Source organism: Molothrus aeneus, chromosome 7, assembly GCF_037042795.1.
Source record: "Molothrus aeneus isolate 106 chromosome 7, BPBGC_Maene_1.0, whole genome shotgun sequence".
Lineage (NCBI taxonomy): Eukaryota > Metazoa > Chordata > Aves > Passeriformes > Icteridae > Molothrus > Molothrus aeneus.
Window position 1 is genome coordinate 31,666,864 of NC_089652.1, and position 13,888 is coordinate 31,680,751.

General features: G+C 37.9%; 1 protein-coding gene across 1 annotated transcript in view; it reads right to left on the bottom strand.

The window, feature by feature from the left end:
• The window catches only part of NCKAP5 (NCK associated protein 5), a 334,186-nt gene that overhangs the window by 94,732 nt on the left and 225,566 nt on the right, over positions 1–13,888 (bottom strand). The window lies entirely within an intron of this gene.

Genomic DNA, 13,888 nt, shown 5'->3' on the forward strand with positions numbered 1-13,888 from the left:
TCTTCTCTTTCTCTCCCTTTTCAGTTTGGAGGGAACTTTTTACTTAAGAACCACTTGGACACAAACAGAGGCAGCCACTATCACAGGGAAACAAAAGCCAAGATCATGTCAACTTTTAACTGTGGCAGCCCCTCTCAAGCCTGGCTCTGCAGTGGGGAACCCCACAAGCACAGGTCATTCTACAGCTAATTGGTGAATTATTACATCCTTTAACTGACCCTGATAACTTTAATAGTCTTTACTCACAAAAAAAATTGATTATTTAAGAGTGAGAGATATTTTGCTGCATCTAAATGTAGTCTTGAAGTCAGATTTTTTCTCCCACATATGTAATTTTAAATATGATAAAGATTCCTGTGCAATAGGGCCTTTCATCTGTCTTTAGTTTTCATTATGCTCACATTCTTGCATAGTGAAAACTTAAAAATAGCACAATCTGGTAAGTAAATCACAGCAAACTAAAGTATTTTTCTCTATATATCTATTTGATTTTAAGAATTTCTAGAGTATGGGAAGAGGAAAATCTCTAAAGTGTGATGCAGTTTCATCAGAGCAAGTTTCAACTAGTCTTCTCTTAGAGACTGAGAAACTAAAACAAAATATATAAAAATCTGAGAGTGAAAACTGGCTCTAGAAATCTCTCTGCCTCCCATGCATAACTTCCCATCACATAACCATAACACCAAAATCAATTCCTTTCCATAATTACAACTATTATGCAATTTACAGTACTTGCATTACTTTAACCTTCCTCTATAAAACTTAAACAAGTGCTGTTTCAATGGAATTGTGGTTACACAAAACAACAGTGATAAATACAGTTAACATTTGCAGTTTTAGAGGAAAATTAATGATATGTGCTGCATGGAAAGACTGTGAAAGATGCACGTTGTCTTTGTTAAAAAAGTCAATGAATCAACAAAATAAGAATCCCAAAGTCTATTAAATTGATTCATTAATAAACATTTCAAATTCAGCTGAATCATAAAAGCAAGGCTAGGAAGCAAAAGCAAATGTACACTATTAGCCAGCATCTTGAAAGAGATTGAAGAGTAAAAGTGTGGTAAGAAACAAGGGCATATAGAGTTTACTTATTTAAAAGTCTAAATAAGCAAGTGTAGAGAATCTGTGCTTTATCTCCAGGGTACAATTAAAGCCAGCAAAGGTGGTAAAGTGCTCTGCATCATATTTTCACAATGTCACCTATGGATGGGTTCAACATAAGGCTATAAAAAGTCTATGGGTGATCCTGCAGAGAGCACTGTGAGATGAGGCAGCAAAAAGTGGCAGAAGCAGAAGGAGCAAAGTAGAAGAAGAAGCTGAAAAAGCAGCAGTAAAAAATCAGAAGCTGGAAGGTAAATAGTCCTCCAGACTGAAGAGGCCAAAGTTTGCTTTCATAGACATATTCTTGCAGATTGATTGATAAAATAAAGAGATGTTTGTTACATAAAAATATTCCTGAATTAAAGATTTTCAGACATTTTCTCTATGTATACCCCGCTAAAATGCCATCCAAAAGAAATTCTTACTGTTCTGAAGCAATCACTAGAGGATTAGCCTGCACAGACTAATTGATATATTTATGGATTTTATTTTTAATTTTCATTTTTATTAACATAAAAATGCATTGTATGATTTTATCCTAAAATAGTTTGGGCAGACCTGCTTACACACAGAAATCTGTAAAAGAACTACAGCACACCCTTGTACCATATGAAATATACAGAGAGCTCCCCATGCTTCTCTCACTCCATGCTTTGGAATGCTGTAAAATGGAATGTTAAATCTTCCTGGATCTGTGCACTGAACCTCTGATTTCAGCAAGCTATTCCATAACAAACAGGCTACCAAAATTAGGAAATCTAAACCTGACAGCATTATAAACAAATGCTACATTTCAGCTCTTATCAATCCACAGTGGAAACATCTGTATAATAAAACCTGTTCTCACACCACTGGTTTTAAAATTGCAGTGAAAGGATATAAGGCAGTCAATGTTAGCTTGACTTTTGTGCTTCTTGATTGCCAAGCAAATCATGCCTATTTATTTGGCATTTTTGTAATAAGGACTAGACTAGAAAGGAACACTTGACTGACTTTGCTTTAGAATCTGTGCCAGTTCCCACAACATGAGAAAACCAGTACTTGATATATTAAATCACTATACAGTGCAACCAAATACATGATAATAATCCTCATTCCCCCAAAAGTGTTCATTTGGAAAATTTGTAATAGCACTTACAGCCTCAAAACTCTGCCTCCTAATCCAAACCTTCATTTATTTAACAGAAATCACTGGTTTTGATGTTATTGTAGGGCTGCTCAATTTTTTCTCCAAAGGATCTGCCTTCCTCTCGTGTTGTATATTCTGGGCATCCTTTGCCAGTTAAGCAGAGTACATGTCCTTGAAGGAAACTGCTATTAAATTTCCATTTTTATTTTCAGGCCACACTTGGAGAGGGCTAAACTGCAGGAAGGAGCCTCTCTCTATTCTCACAGCTGGAAAGCTTTTGCACCCTTGCGGGCCCCTGGGGCAGTGACAGCTCTGACCCCAGCTCTAATCCCACCCATGACCTGGCAGGGACTGTGCAGGGAGAGCTGAGCTTGCTGAGAGCAGGCAGCTGAGAGTCCTGAGAACAGCACTTTCTGAGATAGCCACTGGTTTCTGGAGGGATTCCTAGTTTAGTCGTGGCTGTCCTCTAGGAACTTATGTATGCTTCATGTCACACATAGAAATGAACAAGCATTCTCTGTCCCTCAGCCTTGCTAACACAAAAAGTGATGCAGCCCAGCAAAGATGGAGCACTCAGGGCCTGCCACCAGCACCTCAGGCACACACACTGGTTTTTGGGGGACAGCTCACAAAGGACAGCAGCATTCAGTCAGCCAAAAGTAACTGTGGCACAACTTACCACTAAATGCAACATCAGTACCTGCTGCTTTTGGATCATTAGAGGATCCTAAAATGTCAACATAGATATCCCTCCCAAATCTGATTTTGAAAGTATTTTGCACTAGAGTCTCTCCCAACATTGGAAAATTTAAAGATGACTTGGATAATGCTAAGCCACCTTCAACTTCCTGAATTAAAGACAACATGGTTCTGAATTGTGAGATGGAGTTTGAAAGGTAAAACTTCAGACCACTTTAACAAAACAGGCTGCCTTGAATTGGTACCATTGCTAACATACAGTCATTATCAGAGACTTTGTCAATTGATTTGAATTCCTTCCTCAGGACAAAAAATGACAAATGGAAATGACAAAACTTCTTTGGGTCAGCTAAATTCTCTCTCTCCCATAGATATTTTCTCCTGTGGGGCAGCTGTTTGCACAGTTTCAAAAATAATAAAAGGCTACACACCTGATGCTTCAACAGACAATCCTCTGCACTTTTATAATGACAATGAAATTAATTAAAGCTATTAATTAACTATTAAAATTAATTAAATTTTCTACTAGAATGCACGAATAAAAGAGAAGCATGACTAAAAGGGAATTATGTACAATATAGTTTTCCTTACTCAAACTTTTGTCAGAATTGAGACAAAACAAAAGGATGCGAGGGGGAAGAAAGAAGAAATCAGGAAGTGATATGCATTTTGCACTAAGGGAAGAGGAGATCACAGAACCATAGGGTGGTTTGGATCAGAAAGGACCTTTAAAGATCATCCAGTCATGGGCAGGAGGTGAAGGTCTAAAGGTTGCACATCTAGTTAGCAGCTCAGCAGGCTCTGAAGGTATCATCAATAAAGGTCAAGGGGAACAAAGTTATGACAGTGAACTTTAAAATCCCTGGCAGAATGCTACCCCACAGTTACCATGTGCACTCCTTTGTTATTCACTCTAAACCATTTGTCCATTTATAGAAAGCTTTATTGATTTACACAGACATTCATTTGTCATGCCCACTGCAGTGTATTAAGAGCTGTCCAAGCACTTCAAATGTACTCAGCAATTTTTTCCTGCTTTCAGCCTCTGATTTTGTATACTTCTGTGGTCACAGCTTCCTACAGCACATGAGGGGTCAAACCCTGTTGTTGGCACAGTAAGAAGTGATGCTGTTGCGTTTTTTCCCTTAGGTCCTTGGAGCATTTTTGGTAAGCTGCTGTTCTAGGAGGAGTTTACCACCTGAACCACCTCTGTGTCTTTGGTCACAGGGAACTTTTTGCATTTTTCTGTCCCTGCTATGCAGATAATTTGTCCTTTGAAAGACTAATCCAACAAATTGTCAGAGAAAAGTTTAACACCATACTTATACTGGTCAGAAGAGCTGAAAATTACATTTTTGCTTTGAAATCAATGTAATTGTAGCAACAAAAGCTTTAATTTAATTCTAGCACTATAAAAGCATTTCCACTGGCCACCTTCCAGAGCCTTTTATATTAGTAAAGACAACTCATTTTACTCTTTGCTGGGAGTAAAATGAGAACTGCACCTCAAGGCCACCTGTCAACATTTGGATGTTTCCACCTTGTCCTTTACACTTTTTCCACAACAGATGAAAGCTTGGGCAGCCATGGAGCATCTCCTGCTGAACAACTCTGCTCCCTGGCCCTACATCCTCCGGACACTGACACTGGGCAGTGCTACCTACTGATGAAATAATCAGTGAATTTAGTGGAAAAAAACTTAAATAAAGTGCTTTTTCATTTAAATGTCCCAGCCTTAACTATTTCCTCTGGATCATGGAGATGGGAGAAAAGAAGCAAAACACCAAAAAGAACAAATCAATGATATGATGACAGCCAAGCTTCTCACCCTTGCTTCAAAACACTTAGCCTTCTCAGCAGTATCATTTTCTGTTTTATTTTTTAATGGCCTGTTATATTTAACCCCACTTAAAACATTTGACATATTTTATCTGAAATACTCAGCCAGTGCTTAATTTCCATTCACTTAAAACATGGCATGGAAGGAATACATATGTGACGTTAAATAATAAAACACAGAACCATGCAAGTGTCAATTATAATTCTGTCTATAAAAAGGCCCTTATTGGGCAGCACTGGTGGGGATCATTCTTGCAATTCACAACTTCAACAATGTTTTTTTTTAAATTTTTTACTGTTACAAGACTATATTAAATCTCAAAAGCAGTGTATCTCCCAGGACATGCTCTGCTACAGCTGTGCTGCCCATGGGTTTGTAGACTCACAGAAAGCAGTACAGCCTTCTGATGTATGCTAGAAATCAGAAGATATTTATTCAACATCAGGAAAAGAACCACTTAAGGTTACAAAAAACCCCTTGGGTTTAAATGTTGTGAACAAAAAGCAGCCCAAGGTCTGTGCAGCTTCCTATGATGCCTAACCAATTAATTATTGATGAGCAGATTCATGTATTTAAACATGAACTTACAGCAGAAATTATGTAACAGTTTTAAAATTTGTGTTGATTTCACACTGTCAAAGATCAGAACACAGAACTTGCTCATTTATTCAGATTTTTAGCAGTTTGCAAGGAGAGACTCCCACCCACAGTTCTGGATGGGGCTCATAACCACAGAAAGCTTTTCCTGTCTGCTGAGCATTTCCCAGCTCACACCAGATGAAACAATGGGTGTCCAGCCTAAATGAGGAAGCCTACCTTTGGAAAGAAGAGTGCAACTGGAATTTATTCCTCCAAATTTACTTATATTGGATAAATGTACAAACTTCAGGATTCAAATCCAACAAACCAGAACCAAATGAGATTCATACACTGCTGATGAGACTGTGTTCTAAAAATGACTAAAGCAAAACTCATATTCCTGGGAATTCCTCTGTGAAATACCTGGTTTTTGCTTTTTTGGTTTTGGTTTTTTTTTCCATGTTTTTTTTCCTCCAGAATCTGGGGCTGAACATTTTCAACTGGTTCAATAATGGCAATATTTGTCATTTTATCCTTTTGATTAACTCTAAAGTAACTAAGAATGACAAGCCTTTAAAACCTTCAACATTTTCCCTTCTGACACCATAGAAATGTTTGGAGTTGACATTTTAAGAAGGTTGGGAATAGATCTAGCAAAACAGACTGCATTATAAGCACAGGCTTATCTTCAAGCAAATAATCACCTAGGCTACTGCTAACAGATATATCAATAATAGAGTTGTATGTTTACCTGCATGCAAATGGTAGAAAACAGCAAATTCTACCAGTATTTACAGAGATAATAATAGACTCTCAACATTTCCACTGGCAAAGCACTGTCAATACAGGCCTTTGTACAAATGGGTTAAAATTATGAAGGATGCCTTCTTTTCCCCAAAAAGATTTTTTCCAAATGATCCCATATAAAACATTTTTTGAGCATGAGGAGTAAAAGAGATCTGAAGAAGCAGAGACAGCCAGCATACAACTGTATTTGCAAAAGACATTGTCTATGTAACACATGTGCGCTTGATAAAGCATAGAAGTACAAGGATGGAGAGCCAAAAGCCCCACCAAGATTCCCATCCCATTCCTTTTCCACCACACCACCAACCCCCCCCCCCCTTCTTGTTTTAAGTGATTTGTTCCCTTTTGGAATTGCTCTCCTTAAGAACTGAGTGCATTTCACTCTGACAGACTTACTGTGCTTCCCCATGTAATATTCACAGGCAGTTATTTCTTCTATCAAAGAAATAAAAATCCCTGGTCCATGAAAAAAGCTCTGAGATCCTGAAATTCTAAGTCAAACTAAGATTCTTACAATTAACACAGACAGATAAAGGGAAGTGGTGAAGACTTGATTAATCCAAAATGGCATTTTGTGTTTAATATCAACTTGTATGTGACACATACCTAAATATCTTTGCATAGAAAACTCTTCTAGGAGCCAATCATATCAGATTTGGTCAGTTGCATCTGTTTCAATTTTTCTTGCCAAGCAAAATTCTAACTCTTTGGAATAGTAATTATTTGAAATTAGTAAAGATTAGTTGAAAACCATTGACTATCTGTTAACGCAGTGCTGAAGCTCAATAAAAAACTGTTGGTGCAGTCATTTTTAAAGAAAATATTTGCTTTGCTCTGCAAGGAAGCATTTTGGAGAAGACTTATCAAATTTAGGAGTGACACTGAAACCAGTAGCTAAATTTTGGGTTGAATCCTTCTGAAATTGTACATATGGCAACCTTTAAAAAAGTTTTCTAAAGGTAGTTTTTATTTTTCATTTTTTAAAAAAACTTTCAGATCTTGAAGAAAATTAATGCATTTTAAGACAGTTTTTCAAGCAATAATAGAGAGCACTTCAGAATTTACTGTAAATGAGTTATCCTTCAAAGCTGGGCAATTTTGACCATGAGCTCACTGACACTGTGACAGTTTTGTACTTGCTGTGATTTCATTATCCACACCTGAGTAGCACACAAAGCTTCAAGGTTCATCTAATGGGGAGGTTGAAAAGAATAGGGCATTTCAGATCTGTGTATGAAAATTAATGTTTGGGCCACTTCATCCCAGCAGAAACACTTAATTTTCCCCCTCTTGTCTCTGAGACATTCAGAGAAAATATGGAAATACTACTGCTCATTCTTGGCACTTGGAAGTGGATATGAAAAAAAAAAAGACCAGGGGACAAAATGCCTTCACAGGTAGAAAACCTTGAAATTAAGTATCAGGAAGACAAGGATTACATAAAGTATATTCAGGATTTTTTTTTTAATTTCTAGAAATTCTATCTATCAAGAACAGCTCTTCTCCTCTAAAGTAGCTTTTCTGTTTTTTTCCTAATAACACTGGACTGAAAAATAAAATATAATTTCACAGGTCAGCACGAAAAAAATTGCTTTAATGCCTGAACTGGTGCTTCCAGGCTGCTTAATGCACCTGAACCAAAGGGCTGCTATTAAATCATAGTAAACAGTAAAAATCTGGAGCTCAATTTGGCACCATCTTCAAGGGACAGCAACACCAACCACCTCCCCACTTATCCATTCCACTCCCCCAAGGAAATTACAATTGAGTTTGCTCATGGGAGCTGATGATAGAAACAAAATATTCAGACTTTACTGCCTTCCTGCTTTTTGTCTCCTCATTTAATGCATAACCTACAACACAAATGTATCCCACACTCAATTATTTTGGATCTCACTGGAAGGTAAAACAACAGATGTTTTGCTCTGACTTCAGAGAAAGTGGATGCTGAATATTTATCAAGAAATATTTTTTCCTAATTATTTATCCTAAGTTCCATCATTTAGTTCAAACATCATGAAATTATGAAATTAAATTATTTAAACTGACAGTCTGGAAAACACTGATTCCATTTCCTTGAATGTCACATTCACTGGTTGGGTGATGGGAAAATCATACCAGTTCTCTGCTATGCAAATGGGAAAATCTTTTTCTTTTTTTTTTTTTTTTCTTTTACCAAAGAAACATGTATGAGTTTTTCTGAAATGTAAAAAATAAAATAAAAAAACTTTAAAAAACATCCCTTGAGCTTCTTTTAATTTGAATCCCAAGAAAAATAATGGCTTTCCTTTGTTGTACTATGCAATAGATTTAAAAATTATGTGATGATGTAATTGATACTGCCACAAAGTATTTTTAAACAAAATATATTCTTTTCCTCCTCCTATGCTGAATCATTTTACTTTCTCCCTTTAAAGACTTCAACTTAAAAGCTCTCCACCACAATAAGCTATTAATGTCACCTGTTTCACAGTTCCCCACATAAATTTATAAGAAGTTTTTCTGTTTTAACTACATGGGAGCACTGAGTTATTCCTGAAGGCAATGTTTCCTGCAATTCCACACTCTCCATCAGAAGTCACCCATAAGTCAACCTCCCCAGGTATTTCAGAATGAACTTCTCTTGATGGCTTCAGTTATTTCTGTCCCTCCCAGCTAAGGAGCTGTGAAGCCAAGTGGAGCAGGACAGGCATTGGTGCTGTGCTGTGGAGAGCATCAAATGCCACAGCATGTGCAGCAATTGTTTTGTAGCCACTAGCCAGCTCCTAATAACTGAATCACAAAATTACTGCTCATTTCTTGCTAGCTGAAATGAAACTCTGTTTGCAGACATCACCCTGTTTCTCCCGAGAGCTCGGAACGTTTCTCTCTTTTGTTCTCAGAGGCACACAGCAAGAATTGGGCAATGCCCCTTGCTCCACACAGCAACACGTGGCTTCTGCACTGACATTTGTTAAATTGAAAGTTCTGATTCATTTCATTTTTAATCTTTTAGAGTGAATTTGCAGAGTAGCTGTATTTGGCCTGGAAGAACAAGAGCTCAGGCCTCAAATTCTGTCTTTGAAAAGATTCAGCAGTGTACAGGGTTTTTATTGTTTTTTTGGTTTTTTTCTGCCCTATGCAGACTGTGCTCACTTACAGAAGATGGGATAAGGACCCCTTGGAAACTGTGTGATGTGACAGAATCAAACTGTGACCCTAACTAGTTATAGGAAATGTCTCCTACTGAGCTGGCTGACATCAGCCCATCCACATTGGCTTTTTGGCTTGGATGAGCTGTGGGTGCCCTCATCTCCAGTGATTTTTCTGATCATCACACTGACCAGGCTACAGCTCACACCGTGGTGTGGCCTTGGATCCAATGGATGGGTTTCTCCTACAGGAAATGGGAACAGGAACTGCAGCTGCTGCTGGGCTCTCCTGGAGTCAGAGTGACCCCCCAAAATGTACACAGCACGAGTCTGAAGATCTGCTCCCGTTACACCATTCCCAAGGCACACAAAATTATAACAGGATATATTCTAATATTAATAGGGAAGCCCTAAGGAATTCAACTGCCAGGACAAAAATGTATCCAACAATACCAAATAAAAAAAAAAAAGAGAAGCCTGTTGGGAACTTTTTCCTGCACACAAGAGACATGTGCCAGTGCAGTTTTTCTACTTGGATATTTTTTTAGCTTTGTACATTATGAAAACAGAAAGCAAAAAACCTGTACAGAAATATATATATTCAAGCCAGCTATATGGAATCAAATTCCATTGTAATTGTATATTATTAAGTGCCACTGTGTTATGTTAAACTCTTTCTCAATTATTAACTTAACCTTGCTCTTCAGCATATAAAATTTGTCTCAGATTTTATTTTTCATACTTGCATTTGTGGGCAAAGTATATTCTAGGAGGTCCAAGAAATGCTTTAGACCACAATTTTGGGAGAATTGGCAAACCAGAAGTCTTAAAAAAAACAAGATTTGGCTGAAAATTGCAGTCTCATATGGCACACACTTCAGGTCAAAGGTGTTGGGGTTCAGGGGTGCCCCAGTAAGAAGCTCAGGTGTGAACAGCACAGCAGCAGCAGCAGCCCTGATCTGCAGAATGAGCCAAATTCACATCACACATAATTAAACACAGCTCAAGTGCAGCCACTGGAACTGCACCCACCTTCACTTGTCTAAATTTGATAGCCAAATTAAATAACATTAGTACCAAAGATGAGGAAATGTCGCTGTTATCTTATTCTAAGCTCCTGTTCAAGAGCAGGATCAGTGATTAATGAATTGGCCTAAAGGAAAAATGCAGAGAAAAGAACAAAAATAAATCGATGTATGAAATACTGTGCAATGTCAGATATACCTAGAACTGATCACATTACTGCTCTGTCAGATTGGCCTGCAATTGGGAAATATTCCTGCCTGGCAGATGTCACCAGCGAGGCAAATCACTTGCTCAAAAAAGAGAAGCAATTCTCATCTCTTATTTCTATTCAATGTCTTTGTGAAAAGTACAGGTTTAGCCTAATACTAGCAAAGCTCTTTTTTACAATGAACTAATACCTATTTTTACTCATCTAAATGGGTAAAATTTTGAATAGTTACCCTGAGGTCACTACAAAGAGCAAAATATTTGAGAAAAAGAGTAAAAAGACAACCATCACTGGAATGGAAAAAAACTATATTGTGCCACAGCAAGAGGAGCCAAGAGGAAGACTGTTTCCCTAAAAGCGAAGTTATGTCAACACTGCAAAGATCTGCTAAAGCTGGCTCAGGTTGCTCCTGCACTGTTCTTCTGGGGCCAATACTCTGGGTCTCAGGAAGAGTTAATTAGCTGAAATGAAAGCTGTTCCATGCAATTACACTGCTTCTGCTACCTGAACTACTTTGCATGGCAGGGCATTATATAAAAAGAAGATGCTGTTTATAAAGCTTGCAATAGAGCCTTTTTCTCTGTTTCACACCTCCTACCTTAATTGAATCAAATTTATGCATGTATGTGTGTAACAGTAATCTCTGCACAGCACTGGGGAGACACTACAATGTGTTACAAAATCCTTTTTATGAGATACAGATCAGACTTACAGAAAGCACATTCATGGTTACTCAATAAAAAGAATATTATAATGGTCACTACTGGTAACAGCAGCTGAAGTATAATGACATCAAATAAAACTGAAGGAAATTACCAAGGAGGGTGCAAGAGACTTTTCTCTGACACATCTAAGGTCTGAATGGGCAAACTCTGTAAGGTTCAAAAGATGAAAAAGGAGGAGCTATTGGAGGCAATTAAGGAGAAACATCAGCTGTTTCAGCCCCCTGACCTCAATGCTGAGAAGCCTCCGCTCATTTCCAGATACCAGTAACTGTTAAGAGAAATGCTAACCAAGTCTTGCAGCAGGAGAGATGCAATAGAAGAAAATACTTTAACTCCTGTTTAAACACAGCAGTCTCACATAATGCATGACCCTCACACCCATTTCTCAGCAGATCTGAAACTGTTGCCATAACTTTACAGAGGATTTTGTCTAGCAAAGTAGCCAATTGTGTAAGTACTTCTTAGAGTTTAATAAAATGCTGAATGAAATATTCAGGTCTTACTTTCTTCCTCTATTTAAAATAACTTTTCCCTGAATAATTTAAATGTTAAGACCCAGAACACAAAATCAGAAGGGTATTTCTGGATGAACAGCTCATTTGACTAGGACAAGAAAGAAACCTGGAGGCTTATTAAAGGGAAACAGCTATAATCACCAATTGAGCACTTCTAAATAATTTCCAAGTATTGGCCTTTTCTGAGTACAAATACCCAGAAGAGGAATAGGAAAACCATGAATCACAAAAATGGAGAGCATTGTTACCACAGGTGATGGAAGAAGGCCAGCAGGGATCCCAGGTATTCCTGTGGGAAGGGAAGAAGCTCTGCCCTCTAGATGGCATTATGTGCCTGTAGATCCCAGATGGAGCTGGGGAGCCCTGCCAGGCACGGTGACCACATCTCCACCTGCACAGGAAACATGGGCCCAGGGGTCAGGAAGGGAAGATCACCTTCCATTCTGTGTGGGAAGGTGAGAACTGCACATTCCTGAAGGGCAGAGCAGGGGCACAGACCTGGTTTTGCCATGTGGGAAGCACAGGAATGGTGCTCAGACTAAGGTGAAAAAAAAAGGGAGGATCTGACCCCATATGGGGAAAGGCAACTTAAATGGGAGAGGTGGGCAATATGTGAAAATTTATAATAAAAACCAAAAACAAACCAGAAAAAAAGAAGATTGTCCTTATAAATAAACAAAACTCTCCTTGACATTTAATAGCTTCTGAAACAGACAATGTACACTAAAATGTGCATGTAGCTATCCACATCCATGCACATGAGGCTATAATGCATCCATGTGTAGCTTTTTTGACTATACACTGAAATTTAACACTTCATGATAATCAGGTATCTACAGAACCATCAGCAAAAATCAGTTCCATGCATAATGGACCAATGTCAGACTATTCCACATTTGATTTATCTATCCTCTCTATGTATTTATAACTAATCTTAAAATCTGTGCTTGTCACCATGACAGATTAAGCAGACTTAAAAATAATCGTTTGGGTATTTTCTGCTGTGGACTATCAAATTAGCTGCATAATAAAGCCAGTGAATATTGAATTTCAAGAATATGTTAATCATACCGTTTTCACATGTGTAGTTAAGCATTTCCCAACACAGAAGCCAACCCTTACAGACTAGAATTCAGCACAGTGCCCCTAATTCCAGTGTATGAGTGTAAATATACCTGCCCAGAATCCCTTCTATAATCTCCAATGCTGTATTTCTACAAGATGAACAAAAAAGACATCACTATCAAATTAAAAAGAAGTGCATCACCATGAGATTTCAATACTGTTCAAGCATTTTCAAGGATAGTAAGGAGAAATTAAAAGATAAATTATTTTACTATGTTGTAAGTAAAGAGTTGTAAGGGATTCATCTCAAACAGCTGAGGTAAATTAATTGGGATTTCCTATGCAGCCAGTGGAGAACATCCACAAAATACCGGGATTTTAAAAATAATGTTAGCTTGAAATAAACGGCAACTATTTATTTAGTTTATGAACTGTAGAACTGTCATTGCTGTCAGCCAAATTGCATGCATTAGTATGGATATTAAAAATATAGGGTGTGATTCTAAAAATCTCTGTCACATAGAAGCTTTCTTCTGAAACAAGGGCCACTGTGAGTAATGAGCAGGCTCACAGAAAGGGCTTGTGGAGAGCCAGGCCCAGAGTGCACAGCTGAGAGAAACTATTAAAAAAAATTACTGAGTCTCACTCTCTGAAATTATGGATGTGTGGGGATAAACACAGCCACCTAGATCTATAGCACAGTGCTGGAAAATCTCATTCCATTCCATGGGGAGAGTGGATTCTCAATTGTAGCACACGCCTGATTGCTGAAAAAGGTAAGTTACAGTAAATGATGATTATCTGCAAGAAGGCACCGCACTTGGAAAGAAGGGTACTGAAAAACTATCATTAGATTATAAAAGGCAGACAGAAATAGCAGATTCCTTCACTGCAACTTAACAAGGACTGCGTGCAGAATACAGTTAACATTCATTACAATAGAGAAAATCTGACAGGTTTAATAAAACCGAGATGATTTTCCTTGACTTCTGTGACTTACCTTTTCTTCACTGACTACACCTATTCCTCAGACCTTCTGGCACCAAATCATTATTCTTGT